Source organism: Mesocricetus auratus, unplaced genomic scaffold (assembly GCF_017639785.1).
Source record: "Mesocricetus auratus isolate SY011 unplaced genomic scaffold, BCM_Maur_2.0 Super-Scaffold_100013, whole genome shotgun sequence".
NCBI classification, from domain to species: Eukaryota; Metazoa; Chordata; class Mammalia; order Rodentia; family Cricetidae; genus Mesocricetus; species Mesocricetus auratus.
The window spans coordinates 28,981,379-28,992,101 of NW_024429196.1; the positions used below are offsets into that span (position 1 = coordinate 28,981,379).

Consider the following 10,723-nt stretch of genomic DNA (forward strand, 5'->3'; position numbering starts at 1 on the left):
AGGGGAAGGGGGAGGCATAGAGTGACTTCTTCTTCGGGTAGCATTGTGGACCTAAGCCAGGACAAGGACACTCTCCACAGTCTGACAGGCAAATTCCTGTAGCTCTGGGTCCTTGGGTGCCAGGAACTGATGAGTTTTTTCTCTGACAGTTACAAACACCAAACAAAAAAAGAAATGTTTAATTTCAGAGAGCCACAAGGGACCTTAGAAGTTCTCCATGTAGCCAAAGGCTTTCAAGTGGTATGATTCATGTCTTCCAGCTTTCGGAGCACAGTGACTTATCTGATTCTACTTGTCCATTGAAGCCCAGCACCTCACAAAGTGCCTGGAGCATATCAGGTCCCAGTAATAACACAGGATGCATGAAAAAAAGGGAGAATCTTAGCTAGATTTTTGAGGAGTGTGTGTGTGTGTAAGGGTGTGTGCAATATGTGTGTGCATCTGTGTACAGGTTTGATCAGCCATATGTGTACATGTAGAAGCCAGAAGTAGCCACATGATGTCCATGATGCCTGCCTCTATCACTCTCCACTTTACTTTGAGGCAAGATCTCTCAGTGAACCTGGAACTTGTTCTTTCATGTAAGAACAGTAAGCCCCTATAATTTGCCTATCCCTGCCCTATTTCAATGCTGGGGTTGCAAACACATTGAACCTGGATTTCTTGTGGGTACTAGTGGCTTTGAACTCAAGTCCTTATGATTATATAACATCAATAAAAAGCTAGGCATGGCTACACCTGCCTGTAATCCCAGCATTAGGATTCCAAGTGAGAGAGTTTCTGGGAGCTTGGTGGCCAACCAGCCTATGAAAATGGTAAGCTTCCCTCTCAGGATCCTGTCTCAAGGGAACAGGTGGATAGCAGTAGAGGAAGACACATGGCATCATCTGCCATGTTTCTGTATGCACTTGGTCTCACACATTTATGTACATGCCCACACACAACACACACACACACACCATTTATAACTTCTCCACAAAATGCAGTCCAACCCTCATTAATACCAGAGCTGGCATCATCACCCTCACAGCTAATGTAATAATTAACCATGACCAGTGAAAATGAATGAATGTGCATACCCTAAAATAGCACCACAATTTAAACTACTGCTTATTAAAAATCGCACACACACACGACAAAATCAGACACTTGTTGGAACATGCACTTCTTTTCACATATTCTTCCCAACTCTGTGGGGAAGACTATTCTCTTGGCCCAGTGGTACCTTTTATCTCCCCCTTAGAATCACTCAAAATTCACCTATTTATTTAGAATACAGCTTTCTTTCCAGATCTGCATCATTCTGGAGATACAGTACATTAAACTATATAATGCAAGCTACATTTTAAAGGGTAAAGAATAAAATTAATTTAATAATATGTTACCCCAATAGATCCAAAATTAGTTCAATATGTAGTTGATATTACAATCATTGAGATACCGTATTTGTGTGTGTGGGGGAGAGAGAGAGAGAGAGAGAGAGAGAGAGAGAGAGAGAGAGAGAGAGAGAGAGAGAGAGAGAGAGAGAGAGAGTAAACCTGTAAAAGCTAGTGTCTCTTTTATGCTTTCAGTTTGCCTCAGTAAGGACAGCTCATGAATCAAGTGTCACATGCTTATCAGTAACTAGTGGCAATGAGGGTACAAATCTAAGAGCCTGTAAACAGTACTGGCTTAGTTGGGGTCTCTATTGCTATGAAGAGACACCATGGCCAAGGCAACTCTTATAAATGAAAACATTTCATTGAGGGGTCCGGTTACACTTTCAGAGGTTCAATTCGTTATCACCATGGCAGAGAGCATAGCGGTGAGCAGGCAGACATGGTGCTGGATGAATAGCTGAGAGTTCTACATCTTGCAGGCCACAGGAAATCCACTGAGACACTGGGTGGTATTCTGAGCACAGGAAACATCAAAGTCTGCCTCCACAGTGACACACTTCCTCCAACAAGGCCATACCCTGAATCGTTAATCTAATTAATCTTAATCAAAGTCCCGGGAGTCAGACATCGGGATGAGAACGTGGAAGATCAGAGAAGCAGGAGCAGTTGCCAGTTGCTTCCTACCTGTCCTTCCTCCATCCAAAAAGGCTATGATCCTCTCTCTGCCCCACCTTATCACTTCCTGTTTCCTCTCTTTACAGTCCTCCAGACATCAATGGTTAACTGGTGGCTAGTTCTGTCCTCTCACTCCAAGCAAGCTTTCTTTGTCAACATTCAAACGAAATATCACACAACAATACCCACTACATCAAAGCCATACTTCCTACTAGTGCCACTCCCTACGGGATTACGGGGGTCAATTACACCCAAACTGCCACAACAAGCACCTTGTCCTGTTCACTGTTGTCAACTCAGGGCATCACTCTTTCTAAAACATACTATACAAAAGAAGCTCAGCAGGTATGTTAGATGGTTAGATGATAGAAAATGGTGGAGGGTATGTGGGAAGGTAGATAATTGGTGGATGAATGGATGGTTAGTTGGATATACAGGGGATGGATGGATGGATGGGTGATGGCTAGGTGGTTGGATGGGTGAATAAATTGATTGATGGGTGAGTAACAGATGAATAGGTGATGGATAGATAAATGAATGGATTTCCAAGTACATAGTTAATATTAATCTTTTAAACTCCGATGATGTTTGTGAAACTGGTCTGTGAGGCTCATTCACAGTGACCTATCCAGGGAACAGGCTATTGTGGCATTATGCTGTTACTATGTCTTGGACATCTTTCAGAAAGGTCACAGGCTTCAGCACCAACAGTAAGCTGTTTATTAAAAGCATATTCTACGTTGACCTAATCATTCTTTTCCCCATAGACAGAGTGTTCTGCGGTTGAAAATTTGGTAGGAAAGGAGCTGAGGAAAAACAAGAGAAGGTAGACAGTGGTGCTGTTTAATCCACCCAGAACCTGGATTCTTGTGATCTCTGTCTCTGTCATCTGGGGCTCATGGTGCCCCCCCCACATCTTTTCCCCATCTGAATCTGTTTTCTTGTCTTGCAGCCTTTTCTTTAAGGGAAGGCTTCTGTACAATAGAAACAAATAGTTGTAGGAACAGCTCCAGGGTCTGGAGCCTCTGCAGCACAGGGCACCACACTTCTTAGCACTATATGAAGTTTCCTCTCCCACTGAATCAGTAGAATTCAGTCATAGACGGCCCACCCTCTCCTCCAATGAACTCTGTGGGACCCTGCCTCTTTGCACTGTTGAGTGGGAGCTCCTTAAAGCAGGGCTGTGGTGGATGGAGATTGACCTCTCCTTGAAGCACAGCAGTGGCCAAAGCAGCCAAAACCCCCACCACACCACTGAGCAGAGAAGGGAATTAGGCAATAAAGCTTCCATGGGTCCCACGGCTGAACCACAGTACGGATGGCAGGTAGGTCGAACCAAGCAACAGTGAGGAGCACAGGTCTGATTGGGCCCAATATGGCCTGTTCTGTTGCTGTTGGTGTTGCTTTCTGTTTGTTTGTTTGTTTGTTTGTTTGTTTGTTGTTTAGACAGGGCCTCACTAGGAAGTCTCTGTTAGAACTCACGACACTCCTGTCTCAGCTCTAGAGTGCTGGGATTGCAGATGTGTGTTACACTCAGTCAATACGCATTATCTCTAGCTAAGTCATCTCACTTACATGTGTGTGTAAAAACATTTTTAAGCTAAATGCAAAAGACGCTCTTTCAATGTAAGGAATAAAGTTGCACTTGTAGTAATAAATATCTCTTTTCCTGTTCTCGAAGTAACATAAAGCCAACTCAAAATTTATACTGAGATCTCCTCACTCTCAACTTCCAGTGCCAGATAAAAGCGCTTCCAAAGCTAGCTCCCATCACAGCTATTTCACTTCCCACATTCTGCCTGAGTCATTTTGCTACAGCGTCCTCTATAAGCCATGTGCACATCCTTCGGTTCAGCATTTCCATATCCAAACACTATATTCCGTTCAGAGGCAATGGATTCTCAGGCATGCACCCAATAATGTAAAATGTGTTCACTGTCTTCCTAAGACCAGTGCATGTCTCTGAAGCAGGTGATTCCTAGGCTTGTCATCAAAGTCTTACAACCTGCTGGGGAAATGCTATGGATGCCATCTGGAAGGGACTTACTCTCTAGCCCATGACTCCTCCTACAGTAGGCATAATAGGACGTGGAGAGACTTCTCTGCTATAGATACCACAGAACCTGCTGAGAGGTTTTAGGTCACTGAGAGAGCACCCTTGAAGGGATTGCAGAACTATCTCTCTGTCTCTGTCTCTGTCTCTGTCTCTGTCTGTCTCCCTCTCCCTCTCCCTCTCCCTCTGTCTCTTTTAGCCGTGAGAAATCTTCCTCCACCAGAGCTCATACCATGATATGGTACTTTATCTACAGCAACTAACCTTCAAAACTGTAAGACAGCTTTTCTCTTCCTAAACTAGCAGTCTCCTGACTTGTTACGTCACCAGAAGGCCAAGTAACACAGGCATGTTTACAAAACTTCATTATGCTTTTTTTCTTTGAATATCTCAGTGTTTATAGATCAGGACATGAGATGCAAGGTTCATTGTGCTTTCTGACTGACATGAGGCTGCATGAGGCTTTGGATTAAGGGAAGTGGTGCATGATGGGTAATTTGGTAAAACTGGCTTCCAGAGTCTGCTTGGGCAGTAGTTATTAGTTATATCAAGGGCAGCAGTCAACCTCCAAGAGGCCTTAGTAACCTCCAGAAAATGAAGGCTGGATCCCTGAAATGCCTTCGGTCTGCAATTCTATGTCATCCTGAGTAGGCAGAAGAAAGCTCTCTACTTTCAAAGGTTATCACTCCATCTTTCCAAATTCCCAGGATCTGTGGAATTCAAAACTGAGAACCCTAAGAGTACACAGGCATGCACAGGAGTCATGGCAAGACTTGGGATCTCATTAGAAAATGTTAATATCTCAAGGAAACATAGACATGCTAAGCGTGTGTGTGTGTGTGTGTGTGTGAGAGAGAGAGAGAGAGAGAGAGAGAGAGAGAGAGAGAGAGAGAGAGGGAGAGAGAGATTGTTACCATATCTTTTTGCTGGTAGAGAGTAGACCACGGATGGCTGGCTCATCACAACCATAGCAAGCTTCCCAGTTTCTTGTAATTCAATGGCTCATGAGGCCCTGTGATAAGTAGTTGGAAATTGGCCACCTGGGTGATGCCCCAGCGGCCTCCCTCTGGGAATCAAGCTGTCAGTGCACAGGCTGTCAGTGCACAGGCTGTCAGTGCACAGGCTGAGCAACACCTCTTGTTAGTGCCCCAACAGCAGATGCACTGTATCTATAGACAACATTTTCTTTATGCATCTCCCCATAGGATGATCATGGCTCTTGTGAATGGTACTGTGTTCTGGGTGTTTCCTTTTGTTTTGTCACTTCAACACACATACCGTCATCTGGGAAGAGGGAGCCTCAGTTGAGAAAATGCCTCCATCATATTAGCCTACAATACTAGTGCATATTTCTGGGAAGGTCTAGTCCATTGCAGGTGGTCCTGGGCTGTATGAAAAAGTTAAACTAAGCAAGGTGTGACAAGCAAGCCATGCCTTCTCTGTGACCTCTGCTTCAGTTCCGACTGCCAGGTTCCTGCTTGAGTTCTTGCCTTGGCTTCCATTCACCATAGTTTATAACTGTAAAATGAAATAAACTTTCTTCTACAAGTTGCTTTTGGTCATGGTGTGTATCTCAGTGACAGAAAAGCAAACTGGGATAAACTGCAATAAACTGGGGGAGGGGGTCAGGTACCCTTTTGCCTTATAGATTTCATTCCTTGTTGTGGAAGTGCTATTCCTAGCTGGTTTATTTTTATGCATGAATCTTGTCATTTGTCACAGCATGGTGGATATTTAGAGTTTTATTGTCCTGGTTAGTTTTTATGTCAATTTGACACAAGCTAGAGTCATCTAAGAGGAGGGAACCTCAATTGAGAGAATGCTTCACTAAGATTGGGCTGTAGACACGCAAGCCTACAGGGCATGTTTTAATTTTGATCTTAAAAGGGCCATCAGATTCCAGAGCCATGTTGGAGCATTTGCTATGTACACAGACAAGAAGGTCATCTCAACTACTTGGGGCAAGAGCTTCTGGAGAGGGTTAGCAGGCTAAATCTGAGACATGCAAACCCATCTCAGCCTCCTGAAGCCCATCTGGGACATACAGTGTGGGAGGCTGAGTGAATACAATGTTATTTGTTTCCATGTAACATTATGCTCATTTTAGCAAATACTTAATATAGTGTTAGCTGTGAATGACTCACCCAAACTTGAATAAAAGAGATAGCAACATTGAATGGCACCTACTATTTTCTAGCAGGAAGTGCTGAATGAATTTCTTTCTATTGTCTATAGGTATTTAAAACAAAAGAAACTCATCAGATGTCTCTATAGCTGACTGAAATCATGAAATCCCTGTTATAAACTGACTGGATCACAGCAAGAACTGGGATCTCATTAGAAACTGCCCAATTCTCAATGGGTTCAGAGATGCAGAGCTTGTACTATTCTTGCAGATGACCCAAGATGGGCATGGGTTACCAACACCCACATACAATGGCTTACAGTTGTCTGCAACTCCAGCTCCAGGGGGTCCTGAGGTAGGGGATATTTCCCAAGTCACTGACTCATAGCCTTTTTATAACTGGTGCAATACAACAAGGAGAAGTAGCCAACTCCAGCTTCACTGTGGCCAGAGATCATTTGGGGATTGGCTGGACAGAAACCTCAGGCTTCCACAAGCATGCCCACACATGCACGTGTACCTCCAAGGGACCCCTCACATTCACTTGTACATACACGCACACAGGCATACACAAATACATGCAAATAAAAGTAACTTGGGTGTTCTTTTACTTTTCTTACTATAGCATATGTATTCTGTTAAAAGCCTATTAAGGGGTATGGGAAGAGGGTAAAGTACCTGCTGTATAAGCATGAAGAGCTCAGTTTGTGTCCCCAAAACCCACATGGAAAAAACCAGTCAAGGTGGCAACCATCTGTAATCCCAGCACACACTGGGGCTTGCTGAACAGCCAGCCTAGGCAAATTGACGAGTGCCAAAATCAGAGAGAAACTCTGTCACAAATAGATAGATATATAGATAGATAGATAGATAGATAGATAGATAGATAGATAGATAGAGTGAAGAGAGATTGAGGAATATATCTAACACCAACCTCAGAATTCCACAAGCATGCCTACATGTACACACATGTACACGGACATGCACACATGCATGAACACACACACATGCATGCATTTCAAAAAGAGCCATCACAGCAAGGCTAAGGGAAATATGCCCTCCCATGACCTACCCCCTGCATCAGGCAGGAGAGCCAACCTTGAGGACATGAAAACGGAAGATCTGGCCCTGCCCCTCATTGAGTGCAGCAATCCAGAGAGTGGGCCCTGCACCTCACCTGGATAAAACAGTAGAGCTGGCCCTGGCCCTAGGGACTTGAGGTTGAGCTGGACGCAGGGGGATGAGAACAGGAGAATTGGTCCCGCCCCTTGCTGTCTGTTACATGGAGTGAGCTATCTAGGAACACTGCTCAAGAGCTCACCTAGGTGGCGACAAAGAGGGAAAGATGGCAGGCTGACCAAGGCAACTACCACCTGGGCACAGAATCAGGACTACAAGGTAGCCCACCCCAACACCCACCTCGTCTATGAGCACATGAAGGAAGGGGCCAGACCTGCAGACCCCAAACTGCAGGATCTCCATGACACAAGACAATAACAGGATATCCAAGAGGAGTCCCAGTACTGAGGGTATAGCGGAAACCAGAGGCCTCAAATCAAACCAATGACTCATTGCAATGAACACTTACAAGTAACGATGTATATGAACTGAAGGGACACTGTGTGACTCACTGGGCCACACTACAGCTTGTATGCTGAGATTTTTTTGATTGTTTGGGGGAGGTTTTTTGTTTTTGTTTTTTTTGTTTTTGTTTTTCTTTTAAATTTTGTTTTCAAGAGAGGTTGCAAAGGCAGAGAGTGGAAGCTAGGGATGGGGAAATGAGTGGGGTCAGGATGCATGGTGTGAAATCCACAAAGAATCGACAAAGAGTTCATTCAAAACAAGAGCCATTGGGTAGCTGAGTGATTGCTTAACTATAGGCATATTCTAAGCACTTCCTTTTATTTTGTTTGTCATAGGTAAGATCCTAGGGTGGGGGATCTTTCCAGAGTTTCTGATTCATACCTTTTTAACTACTAGTGCAAAGACGATAAGGAACAGTAGCTAACGGCCAGTTTCAATAGAGCCAGAGATCATTCAGGGATTGGTCAGACACCAAAATGACTTCATGTTTGAAGTGGATTGAGGCATGAAGATTGGCATTTGAAAGGCAGAGTAGTATTTGACAGGGTAAAAGCGTCACTGGTTTGGAGGTCCAAGGTCAGAGTCTTGTATTGACCGTTTCCCTCGAGGAGACCCACTCCTGTTTTCTTACCCTGAAAATAAGGGACTAGACCCTGAATTCTTGGTTCCCTTTCAGCTCAGGAATTCTAGAAGCTCACTTGTAATCCCAGCACTTAGGAGGCTGGGCAGCAGGACCACTGAGAGTTTGAGACCATCCAGAGCAACACAGTAAGCTGGAGGCCAACTTGGGCTGTGTAGCAGAACCCTGACTCAAACATTTAAAGAGAAAAAGCACTCCCAAATCACGTGGACTTCCCTGAACACAAACTGACATTCATTTGAGTAGCATAGCAGCTCAGGTCTGTAATGCCCACATTTGGGAGTCATCTCATGTTCCTGTTCCCATGCCCTCCCAACTGTAATGGACTGTCACCCCCAAACTGTGAGCCCTTTTCCGTTTATTTGGACACAGGAGCAGGAAAAGTAACTTATATACATCCATGAGACAAACACTGTGGCTGCTTGGTCATTTCCTGTGTGAAGAGGAGAGTCCTGGAGGCAGGACCCCAGGCACAGTCTCCTGAGCTTGTAATCCCAGTGCTGGGGAGGCAGAGACGGACACATCTGTAGGGCTCACTCAGTGGGCCAACGCAGGCTACTTGGCAAGTTCCAGGCCAGTACAACACCCTGTCAAAGAAATAAGGTGGATATATTGTATCTAAGGAACCATACCAGTGCAACCACACACACACACACACACACACACACACACACACACATACACGCATGCATGCACACCCATTCACTCACGCACACATGCACACACACACACATCCCTTGCCTGCATGGCCATGTTACCAGGTAGGACACTCCTGTGCAGCATCAGTGAACATCCGATGCACCATACCCCACAATCCAGGCGTTCCCGCCACCCCCACCCCATCCTAAGGCTTCTCACAGCCTTGCACTCTAGCACGAGTGTCCTCCATGCTCTAACTATGCCTTAGCTCCTCCTTTCATGGGTGTTTAAAATGATAAATTTGTTTCTTCGAAGATACACATGGTCACAAATAGATTTTCTCTGACGCCTGGAGCAGTCATGGGCCTTAACTAAAGGGAAAATTCATGTAGAAGCATCTGATAGGTTCCCAAACAGTTATCTAAGGAAAGAGGACAGCCACCTCAAGCCAAAGGGACATGGAGCTAAAAGCTCCACTGCTCCAAAGCATCTTCCTCCCTAGGCCAGGCGCATGTGACAGTTGTATCACTCCATACACAGCTATGATCAAAACATGATGCTATGGTATCACTTTTTTAAAGCTGTGCTGTTTGCAGATAACTCACTTTGGTGCTTGCCTTGCATACATACAGACCTGAGCTTTATCCCCAGGATCCACATTTTTTATAAAGGGGGGGGCTAGAGAGAGTGGCTTAGTGTTTAAGAGCACATACCTGAATTCAGTTCTTAGCACATATATCAGGCAGTTCACAACTGCCTGTATCTCCAGCTTCAAGGGATTTGATGACCTCTTCTGGTTTCTATAGGCACCTGCTCTCACCTGTACAGACACACATCTATACATGATTAAAAATTAAAAAAGAATAAACAGCTAATCATGGTGGAGTGTTCTTCTAATTCCAAGACTGGGGAGGCAGAGGCGGTTGGAGCCCTGAGACTCATTGAACCCAGCCTGGCCTATTGGTGAGCCCCAAGCAGGTGAGAGACTCAGGCTCAAAACAAAACAAAGTGTATGGCTCCTGGGGAATGACACCTCAGGTTGAACTCTGGCCTCCGCATGCACACTGGCACATGTAAAACTGCACATGCAAGAGCTATACAAAACAGGTGTCATTTGATCAGCTGACAAAATAGCACATTTCTGTGTAACTTTTCAATTTACAATAACACTTTGCAGCTCAGAACAGGTTCCAAGGCCACAGCACACAAGAGTAGATGGGCTGTTGACGGCCATCTTCCCCACACTGCTGTGATGGTATTAGAAACAGTAGGACAGCACTGGATAGCTGGAAGGACTGGAGGAGCCCTCAACGCTGGCCTCAAGAGGAACAAGAGCAAACTTTGAAAACTGACCACTGTCCGCATGTTCCTAGCCTTGCATCTAACTCCCCCACAGTGGACGGGTGAGATCCTGGAGGATGAATGGACTTCGTCTGGCTTTTCTGAGCTGCGTCCTAATTCAAGTGCTTTTGCCTGGGTGAGTCAGAGGCAGGACGGCCTCCAGTTCCACACCAGCTAGTACTTTTCCATGCCTTCCCCTGAATTATATAACATGGCACATTTTTAGAAACTTGGTTTAAGTTGCAGAGACTCCTTCTGAGCTGAAGTTTCAGCTTTCCAGTTCTACA

At 44.9% G+C, this 10,723-nt stretch overlaps 1 long non-coding RNA gene across 1 annotated transcript; it reads right to left on the reverse strand.

The window, feature by feature from the left end:
- Window positions 1–8,797: 8,797 nt before the first annotated feature.
- LOC121143778 lies at window positions 8,798–10,256 on the reverse strand. Its single transcript, XR_005881102.1, has 2 exons — window positions 9,809–10,256; window positions 8,798–9,043 (listed from the first exon to the last, which is right to left on the reverse strand). It is a non-coding gene; the product is annotated as an uncharacterized LOC121143778 (long non-coding RNA).
- Between the last annotated feature and the right edge of the window lie 467 nt (window positions 10,257–10,723).